At 37.9% G+C, this 11483-nt stretch overlaps 1 protein-coding gene across 2 annotated transcripts in view; it reads left to right on the forward strand.

The window, feature by feature from the left end:
• The window catches only part of Tspan6 (tetraspanin 6), a 128647-nt gene that overhangs the window by 17400 nt on the left and 99764 nt on the right, over positions 1-11483 (forward strand). The gene's annotated exons all lie outside the window — the stretch shown is intronic.

Raw genomic sequence — 11483 nt, forward strand, 5'->3', positions numbered from 1 at the left:
TTGCTCTTTTTTTTTTAATTTAATTTTATTTTATTTGTGAACATACTGTACAGAGGAGTTACAATTACATGGGCAGGATAATGCGTACATTTCTTACCAAGCATTGCAGCCTCCTCCTTTGGTTTACCCTTCACATCCCTTCCCAGCCTCCCCCCTCCCCCCCAATCCCAATCCTTCTCCTTCCTCCCCCTTCCCCCCCCCACACCGACGTTGTAAAGCTCGTTTTGGACATGACAACTTGTACTTCTCATTGTTGCAACAGGTCCACCTGTGTCCTTAAACAACTGGTTTTTCCCCATCTCCTCCACAAGTTGTACTGACATCAAATATAGTGAAAGCAGGGGTTATACTGTGGGGGAGGGACATACAAAGCAACAAAGAGATAATCTTATAAATGCGTTATAAACACATGCATGAAAGAAAAAAACATTAAAATACATATCTAAGGGTTCATTTTCCTGACATCACATTATCTGACCTTTTCCACTTGACTCATACATATACTAGATATTGCAAATAAGGGAAACCATGGGACCTATGTTTCTTTGGGCCTGGCTTACTTCACTTAATATAATTTTTTCCAAGTTTTTCCATTTCCTAACAATTTTTTTTTAATGGTACTGAAGTTTAAAGTCAGGATCTCACACTTGCTAGGCAGGTAATCTGTCATGTGAGTCACATCACCAGCTTGTTTAATTTATATATTTTGTAAAGTAGAGTCTCATGATTTTTTCTGGGGCAGTCTTGGACCATAATACTTTTGCAACTCTTTTTCACATAGCTGAGATGTGAATATAGCCAAGATATGTATCACTATACTTGTTTATTTATTGAGATGAGCTCTCATTAACATTTTCCCCCTGGATGGCCTCAAATTGTGATTCTCCTGATATCTAACTCCTGAGTTTCTGAGATGAGACGTATGTACCACCACACTTATCTGTGGTTGCTATTTTGTTGTTTGTTCGTGTTTTGTTCTTTTGTTTGGCGACTTTTGGGAACTAATTCTATAACATTTATATTACCTTAGTATGAGGTAATGTCTCTGCTCAGTTGAGTGATAAGCCAATGATTTGTCAGATAGTGCCTTAAATGGAGCAAAAGCATAACTTTCCCACCTTTTGCTAGTGGTAAAGGGTGCTGTCAATGGAGCTTGTACAGCCAGCGATGAGAGCTAACTACTCTCACAGGTCCTTCCTAGGTTTGTGCAGAGCTCTGTGCATGTGTGTAGCCTTCTAGATCCCTAGAAATACATCAAAATTCTTTAAGGCTGACCAGGAACATCTTGATCTTTCTTTTAAGTATCTGGCTACCTCAGATAGCTGTCATATTAAACAATTGTAATTGATTGTTTTTGACATATATACTGCAGATAGGGATTTCTTCTGGAGAAAACTCTGAAGTGAGTCAAATAATGAAAGCACTTTGCAAACAAGTTCCATAAGATGCTAGGAGACAGATCAAATACTGACAACTCTCTGGGGATGGGACTTTATGAGTTCCTTTTGGGTGGCTGTAAGACTGCTGCTTTTCATAGCCACTGTGATTATGATTTTGCTGCTTTTCAAGATAACTATGGGACAGAAACATCAGATTCAGTCAAGTTAAAAAATGTAATAAAATAGTGTTATAGAGGTTCACTAGAGTTTTGTGAAAAAAATCTGCCTCAGATTGCTTTAGACTCGGTTATTTTTCTGATTTCTGAAAAATTATTATTTACAATTTTGTCTGTATTTTTGTCACTTTGATAGACCAGTGATCTCACAAGAATCTACACTCTGCTGTTACACCAGTTATGAGCTATTATTTTATTTTGTAAGTAGTTTCTCAGCTTTTTTCTCTCCTTGTCCTCATTTAACAAATTGAAGCTTTTAAAAAAATTACCAGGTCACATCAGTGTTATACAGTGTTCCAGAATGGAGATGACACATACTTTAATACCTACTTGTGGCTGAAATGTAGTTTCCTTTTCTCAGTTGCTCTGGGGCTCTGACTAACTTGGAATGGACCTTATAGTTAGTTGTTCATGGACATTTTAGCTAGCTCCTGGTGACCTTTTCCTTTCACGGTTGCACCCAAGAAGAATTTCACCTACTTTGGGCTCACAAATTGTTTACCAAGGCCCTGAGAAGGAAATAACTGTGTCCAGGTTGCCTTGGAAGTATTCTATGAGGGAAAAATCACTGGGGAGAATAGTCAGTTCCAAATGAGGTTAAAAAAAGACAAAAAAGAAATTGAAAGTCTGAAGTTGAAGATCTGATATACCTAAATGCCAGGTAAAGTTCAGAGAGAGAGATTTATTATGACAACTGTTTAAGGAAAATACCTCCCTTGTCCAAGTCAATGTCTTCAATTATGCTTGTTTTTTTTTTAGTCCCTACTATGTCTTCTAAGAAGCATGCTAAGTTACTTTAGTACATAGCTCATTCTTCTATGGCTTCTGTGCATGGTTATTTCCAGTATGCAAATCAAGCCAGTATGCAAAGGTATTGAATGGGAAGGAATGCAGAGGAACAGAGTGGGGGTGGAGGGTGTCAGACAACATGGAGGATGCCACTGTTGTCTGCTTAGTGACCTTGACTACCTTGCTTTAACATCTCACTTTGCAAATGTCTCAAGTGAGGTAATGAATTAACAAGGAACCCAAAAGGTATTATAAAATAATTGTATCATCACACATATTTAGGGAAACTGAACTTGATCAAGTAAGCCATTGATAAATGTTAGATTTTATATCTTTTTCTTTTCCCCACAATAATTTTATACTTTAGTAAAAATCATATAATCTCAAAAAAAACCCGACTCTTTTCTCTTTAAGATGTATTTCATACAGCATGGTACTATGGAGCCAGACTGCCTGTTTTGACATCCTGCCTTTGCCACTTAACAAGGTCTGCGACCTTGAGGAATGTCTCTTCATTTATAAAATAGGAATAATAACAATAATTTCTATCTTGATGGGATTGTTAGTATTAGAAAGTTAACTAGTATTGAGCAAATAATATGCTCTCAATAAACGTTAACTATTGTGATTATTGTTAATTAAAACAACCTCCTTTGGGCTGGGAAGGTGGCTCAGTGGTAGAGTGCTTGCCTTGCATGCCTGAGGCCCTGGGTTCGATTCCTCAGCACCACATAAGCAAAAACAAAAAAGCCAGAAGTGACACTGTGGCTCAAGTGGTAGAGCGCTAGCCTTGAGCTGAAGAGCTGAGGGACAGCGCCCAGGCCCAGAGTTCAGGCCCCACGACTGGACCCCCAAAAAAACAACAAAAAACAAAAAACAAAAAAAACAGCCTCTTTGCTGGGAGCACTGAAGAGAAGCAGAGTTGCCATGTATGAGAGCAAAGGAAGCCAAAGATTCCTTCTACTTCACAGAGGAAGGAGTGGTAGTCTTGGTGATGGGGTTGCTTATATATTCACTAATAGTTCTGATTAAACCATTATGGTGCTTGGCAAAATATAGCAATGTTATTCAAAATGTATCTCTGGGCTACTCCAATCAGAATCACTAGGGAAGATAGAATATCAAAGTTGCAGAATCAGTATTCTTGAGCCACAGACCCAACTGTACATCCATAGCAAGCACCCTGGGGGCTTATGATGCAGACTACTTTGAGAACCACTGGACCAGTGTAAATTTAGATATGGTTTGGCCAGATCACAGGAAGCAGCCAAATACACTGACAGTGATACAGGAATCCATATTCAGCTTAGTCTCGGAGTTGCTCTGACTTCACTTGCTTCTGTTCTCAAGCTAACGAATAATAGTCTTGTAAGATTTGAACTACAGGCAAACTATCCAGTTTGTGGGCAAGGTAAAGTAGTTTTAAATTCTTACTTCTGTGAGAGTTTTGCCAAGTGCATTTTGGAAGCTGGCTGTAGCTCTGAATTTTACCAGTAGGGAGCACAGTCAGTCTATTGATCTTAAGCTTTGTATAACAAAATAGTCTGAGATGGTCTTTTTCTTTCTTTTAGTGTGGAAATAATGTCCTTCTAGATGGATACTGAAGGATAAAAGCCAAATCTCTGTGAAGCAGAAACGTGGCCCTCTGGGTGGGATTGCTTTTTCCCCCCAAAGATGACATAGAATGAAACTCATTTAAACCTTTTACATGTAAAAAATATGGTCTTGTAGACATGTCACTCCATGAAATGAAAGAGAATCCTTTGTTCATATAGAAGGCAAGCTTCACTTGAGTTATTTGGAAAAGGGTGTGAAAAGGAGAGAAATGTGGTAAAAAAAATTAGGAGATGCTGAAATACTGTTTGGAAACAGTGTGTTTTGGAATATGTAATTAGTTACCTACAGGGAAATACTCAAATGTCTGGCAAAAGATTAAATTGATTTTCTGTGATTAGAGGGGTGTGTGTGTGTGTGTGTGTTTATCTTTTTTCAAGTCATAAAGAGCATATAATTATCATCTAAGACTTTAACATTAGGATTTTGGGAAAAACTTGAAGCATGATTTTGCTTTTCCTTCCTTTGTCCCAAATGTCCAAAGCCAAAACATTGAGAACTACAAGAATAGAACCATCAAATGAAAACCTGTCTGTGTTTTCTGTACAACATTTCATAAACTCAGAAAGAATGACTGGTTCATGAATAAATTAAAAAAGTTTTAGAGTCAAGAAAATTGGACTGAAACTAAGATAAGTCTAGTTTCTGTAAAGCAGTTAGTCTCTCAGTACTTGAAGGAAGCTTAATCCTTAAAATGCCTAAATGTAATACTAGGGCAACATACTGGGAAATGTTTATCAATATTTATTGAGTGGGCTGAAGATTAAAGAAGTTTCAAACTAATAATTTTTTCTTTTATATTTTTCTCTGGTGACCTAAATAGTCATTACAATTTCTCTGAATATAAAGGTATATGCTGTTGGGATGAGTATATAAATTGGTTAAAGGTTTTTATATCTCTAAAGTCATATTCATTGGGATAACTGATAAGATACATTGATGGTACAAAAGATGAAGATTTAGAAAATTAAGTGCTGATTATTGGCTACTTAAAAGAGAAATTTTCCTGCATGAAAGTAAAATAAAAGGGGCTGGGAAGGTGGCTCAGTGGTAGAGTGTTTGCCTTGCATGCATGAGGCCCTGGGTTCGATTCCTCAGCACCACATAAGCAAAAAGAAAAAAGCCGATGTGGCACTGTAACTCAAGTGGTAGAGCGCTAGCCTTGAGCTGAAGAGCTGAGGGACAGCGCCCAGGCTGAGTTCAGGCCCCACGACTGGTCCCTTCCCCCAAAAAAAGAAGTAAAATACAAAGGGCTGGGAAGGTGGCTCAGTGGTAGAGTGCTTGCTTTGCATGCATGAGGCCCTGGATTTGATTCCTCAGCACCACATAAGCAGAAAAAGCTGAAAGTGGTGCTGTGGCTCAAGTGGTAGAGCACTAGCCTTGAGCTGAAGAGCTGAGGGACAGTGCCCAGGCCCAGAGTTCAGACCCCACGAGTGGCAAAACAAAAAAGAAAGAAAGTAAAATACAACTTGTTCACTTCTGTCCTTAGCATCTCCTATCTGCTATGTATGATGTATGGCAAAATTTACCCTACTGTTCTACACACTTTTTCATTTCCCACAGTGTAGAACATGAACTTCCTCTACCCAATCAATCTGTCATATTAAACCTTCTCAATGAATAATATCATTGTATGGAAGTCTTAGTCCAAAATCTAATTGAGCACATAAAAATATCTGTCCTTCAACTTTTCTCAAAATAATGGTCTATTTTAATTCAAGAGCAGGATCTGTTGTTATTAAAAAGGTATTGCCAACCAATTCTGTCTTTCAGTACTACTTATTCTCCCTTGGCTGGTAAAAATGAAAACCAAAAACCTTGCAAATGATAATATGAAGTGGAATTGTTTACCTTGTGATATGTATCTTTGGGTATAATCTATAAACCATAAAACTCCACACTCTTATATTAACCTCAGTATGAAGGATAGGTTTATAGCAAAGCTGTGAAGTCAGCTAAATTTTGTTTGGTTCTCTTATCTTCCCTGGTCTTTCCCTGGGTGGTGCCATGATTTTACAGTCCTCTAAATGCTGAATACATCCTGCATTTGTTGTTTCCTAAGTGTTTTTTACCTCTTTTTTATTTTCATTCTTTGGGGAAAAGTTAATTTCTGATAGGTTTGGGTCATTGAAAACAGATTTAACACTTTCCTGATAATTTAATTGAATTTAACAGAGATTTTTGAAAGATAGCAAGTTAATACCAAAGGGATAAATTTTTAACAGGGCTTCTAGCTGTATATTTATTGGCAAGATTGTGAATGACTTCCTCTATAATGTCTTCTTACCTTCTTCTCACTAACAGGGTCTTGATTCCATTGGAAGTAATAATGAATAATATGCCCAGAGCAAGACCAATGTACTTCAAAGCTATATTTGGTCATATTCAGGCTCATGATATGTAAGTGAAAGTCTCCTAAAAGACAAAGTCATTTTTTATCCTTTCCATCTTCTTTCTGATGCCAATCTGGAATGTGTACATAATGGCTAGACTTAAGAGTTACCTTAGGTTATGAAGGGTCTTTGAGGATGAAACCCCATACTGAAGATGTTTGAACAAGAAGACAGGTGCACAGGTGAGCTGATTGGACAAGTTGAACTGCCTAGTTATATGTTACTTTCCCCCCCAGATTTCCTGTTATATGCAGCTGAACTGGAACCTAAACATATAATAAAATAGATAGCTCTAGGAAACTAAGCCTGCAGATCTCTCAGCATAATTAGTAGCCTAATTCTGAAAAAATTACAGTTTTTGAAAGGAAGGCTTTGAAATCTGAGAGCATATGAAAAAATTTTCCCCTGAATCATTCTGAAAAAATTATTTCATGCTTTCTTAGTTGCATAGAGGGTATAGATCTTATTATGTCAAATGCTAGGTTCTTCCTATCTTGTTGATTATAGATAGGAAGGAACTCTCAAAATAGAGAGGTTGTTTTGTTGATTATAGATAGGAAGGAACTCTCAAAATAGAGAGGTTGTTTAAAAGAATAGGAACTGTAAAAGGTTAACCACAAACCATTCTGATTTCAGCATGATGCGACTGAGTGTAACCAAAGCATGAAAAGCTATTATTGGGGACATGGGAGGATTACATTACAGCGGTTCACTAAATACACATGGCTAAAACAACACTGCTGTGTAAGTGACAACCCCTACCCCAAAGAATAGATTTCAGTGCACACAGCAAATTTATGAGTCAGCATGCCATATGGCTCTTTTGCAAAATAAACAAGATCAAATACCTGTGTCCTATTTCTATATAGTCACACTACTGCATTTCCCTGTCTGTTTCAGCAATCCAACCATAGCTAAAGGCTGCACCTAAATCTCTCGCTCTTGGCAGGTATCTTGCTCTTGATTCACTGATGAGTGATATGGATGCAAGCCAGAATTGTATTTTACTAGCTAAAAACATCATAAGACCAGCAGAAACACTGTAGTCAGTGGAAAATTCTGGATGGCAAGTGATTGCATCAATCAGAGAAGGGTAAATGTGAACCATATATTAATATCACTGTCAGAAAGGGATCACTTCAGCATTATAGAGGGTTGTGTTTTGTTCAAGAAATTTATTGTAGCTTGGTCTGTTCCCCTTCATTTAATCTGCTTATCCTTCTAAGCCTTTTTAGCAAAGACTACAGGTCTAAGTATGAAGTAAAAGAAAGGGAGAAAAGATAGGCAAAAGGAAACAAATATTAATGTAGCTAGTAGACTATTGATTGACCATTGGAGTACAAACACAAGAAGTGAATATTGATATAAAGCAAGTGTCATTCCAGTCACTGAGCAAGTAGCTTTCATGTAAATTGGGTAAAGACATCCTTGCAGACTTTGGAGCATGGCTTTGGAATGCCAGGAACAATGTGTTTTGTTTTTTTTTTTTGGTGGGTCATGGGGCCTGGGCGCTGTCCCTCAGCTCTTCAGCTCAAGTCTAGCACTCTACCACTTGAGCTACAGCACCACTTCTGATTTTCTGGTGGTCTATTGGAGATAAGAGTCTCACAGAATTTTCCTGCCAGGGCTGGCTTTGAATTGCGATCTTCAGATCTCAGCCTCCTGAGTAGCTGGGCCTGGGCGCTGTCCCTCAGCTCTTCAGCTCAAGGCTAGTGCTCTACCACTTGAGCCACAGAGCCACTTTTGGCTTTTTTCTTTTTTCTTATGTGGTGCTTAGGAATCGAACCAGGGCCTCACGCATGCAAGGCAAGCGCTCTATCACTGAGCCACCTTCCCAGCCCCTGCAATAATTTTTTTTATGTATACATTCAAAGTGTAACCACTTTTCTTTCTTGTTGGGGAACAGTATACTGTCAGCAAAATTAAGCCCTAGAATGAAACTTCTTCAAAAAAGGAAAGCCAAAATGAAATCATTTTTAAGGATATAAATAAAATATATCCATGCATTTCCTGACAGCCTGAATGAGAAGGTCCATATTTATCTCAGTAAGCTTTCAGTGTTAGACTTTGGGAACCAAAGTGACAGTTTTGGATTCAGCCAGACAGTGAGCCTTATATACTTTATATATAAAGACTCAAAATAGATTTCCTTTGCCCCTAGTCCTGCCAAAGAGCCATTTTAGGTGTGCAGGAAGGTACTAAGCACACTAATGTACAATGTCCTTAAGCTGAGTGGGAGCAATTGATGCCTTCGCCTCAACTGACTTTTCTTAATTATATCTGAGATCCCCAAAGAATCTGAAGGAATATGACATTTCTTGTGATTTCATAGCAGATACTCTTTTTTTTCTTGTATACATAGGATCATTGAGACTTAAAATGGAAATTGATTATTGAGCTGTGGACAATCTCCAATGCTTGATTATTCTGGGATTAGAGCAATTGCTTGATCTTATAGGAATTGACAAAAGATGGCAAATATACAAATGGAGTTAAGTGAGATAAGAATGTTCATCCCCAATTTGAACAGAAGTCAAGATCAACTTTTTTGTAGTAAGAATCTGAAGTGCTTTTTAGCTGTGTTCTTCTATATCCTTCTCTTTTTCTCTTGTACTCTTCTTCTTTCTCATTTCCTTTAATCACAAAATCTTGTAGAGGCCACCTGCAAGTTTTTTGTTCTGTGCTACGTTCTAGACTGAGAACAATGGCAAACGGTTCATACAGGACCTCTTTTATTTTTCAGAACTTATACATTAAAATCACATGTAGGAGCTAGGTAGTGGTGGCTCGTGCCTGTAATCCTAGCTTCTCAGGAGGCTGAGATCAGAAGATCACGGTTCAAAGCCATCACAGGCAGGAAAGACCATGAGATTCTTATCTTTAATTAACCACTAGAGACCCAGAAATGGAGCTATAGCCCAAAGTGGTATAGCACTAACCTTAAGAGCTCAAGGACAGCACCCAGGACCTGAGTTCAAGCCCAAGAAAATAATATGTAAGAATGTTGAAAAATATTAGCATAGATATAATATGAAGTAGAAAAGATTGAGATTTCACATGTAGTCAGGAGGAAAGGGAATAATGGGATAACTGGATGAAGTCTGAAGCAAAGGTGTTTGAGAAAAGTCAGGAGGTAGATAAGGCAGTGCAACTATGAGGTACTGGTTAAGACTGGGTTAATAAAGGACATTTTAAATGCAAGTGAGGCCTGGTCTTAAATGAAGTAAAAGCCATTACAGTCTTGCAGGAAAGGAAATGATATTAATAAAAAATCCATAAGCAAAAAAGAAAAAGAATTCATGTTAGCTTTATTACAACTGAGAAGTTTAGCAAGGAAGAGGTGGCAATGGATGAGTTACAAAGTACTCTTTGGCCTGGACTATTAGTATAATTGAGGGATGGTTTAGAAGATTTAAAGAGACCGGACTAGAGGACAGAGATACATTTTAATTCTTGCCAGGTCTCTGACTTAGTGGGTGATAATTACTTAAGTGTTGTACCTTGTGATAGGGAGGCTGGCTTAGGGAAGAGTGGTAGGAGGGAAGAGAGACTGCTGTAGCTTGAATGGGGTTGATCTAAAAGAAAGAAAAAGGTACTGGAAATGAATTTACACAGGACTCATATGAGGGGCAAAACTGATAACAGGGAAAGTATGCTTTATCCATTTCTTATATGGCCAGCACATTAAGTGAGGTGAGAGGCTAGTATGTTTGGGTTTGTTTATGGAGGTATTTGTTTTCTCCTAGAGATAAGGTGGTTGGAATACTTTTTTAAGCACATTCTCACATTTTTCTCTTAAACTCATAGTCTCCATCACTAAAGGCATCTTATTTTCCAGTGTGAAATTATTTGGAGATTGTGGTATCTTATTTGAACAAGAAATGTTTTCTGTGCCTCATGTGCTCAATGGCTTGGATTCGAATCCAACCACAACTAGAAAAAGAAAAAAATGTGAGCAGGCGCTCTGAGACCAAAAATGTGATATGGAACAGCCTATAATTTTTAATGTGTGTGTATGCAGATGCCCATAGAATATTCAACTGTATTTAGTTGTATATACATTCTATGTGTGCTAAAGTATGTCTTTCTTTAGAAATGCATTGCATTTCATTTGCATCCTCTGTCTCTGTCTCTCTATATAGCATAAACTTGAGTATCTCAAAAATTTAATATCGGGCTGGGAAGGTGGCTCAGTGGTAGAGTGTTTGCCTTGCATGCATGAGGCCCTGGGTTTGATTCCTCAGCACCACATAAGCAAAAAGAAAAAAAGCAGGAAGTGGCGCTGTGGCTCAAGTGGTAGAGAGCTAGCCTTGAGCTGAAGAGCTGAGGGACAGCGCCCAGGCCCAGAGTTCAGGCCCGACGACTGGACCCCCCCCCAAAAAAAATCAATATTATTGGCTGTTCTAAAAAATATTAAATCATAAATGCATAATTCATTAAAAAGCAATGAGAGAATATCACAAAGTCCATACAATCTCAAATTAATCCCATCTTTTACATTTTTTCTATTTCAACTATAATTTGTGTCTCTTATGATATTTGAAGTAGTCAAAATTGATCAGATGTCCTCTAAATCAATAAAAGGAACATATTTCCAATGATATGCATTGTTATGTATATTTTATGGTACTTTCATTCTGTAAAAATTAATAATCCTTACTGGGAAGGTGGCTCAGTGGTAGAGCGTTTGCTTTGTATGCATGAGGCCCTGGGTTCGATTCATCAGAACCATATAAGCAGAAAAAGCCAGAAGTAGCACTGTGTCTCAAGTGGTAGAGTGCTAGCCTTGAGCTGAAGAGATGAGGGACAGTGCCCAGGCCCAGAGTTCAGGCCCCATGACCGGCAAAAAAAAAAAAAAAAAAAAAAAAAAAAAGTAATCCAGATATATGTTACCAATTAATGACCAACTAATCCTAACTTGGGTAACACTGTTTTGTGTTTTTTCAAGTCTTAGATGAAGGGAAATGCCACCTCACCTCAGGGATCTTGGTTACGATTTTATCTGAAAATAATTTTCCGATGGAAAGTTCCAGACAGATATTTTCATGACAATACATTTGAAGTTGAGGAAT

The sequence above is a fragment of the Dipodomys merriami genome, unplaced genomic scaffold, assembly GCF_024711535.1.
Source record: "Dipodomys merriami isolate MVZ:Mamm:240054 unplaced genomic scaffold, mDipMer1.0.p SCAF_3, whole genome shotgun sequence".
NCBI lineage: Eukaryota > Metazoa > Chordata > Mammalia > Rodentia > Heteromyidae > Dipodomys > Dipodomys merriami.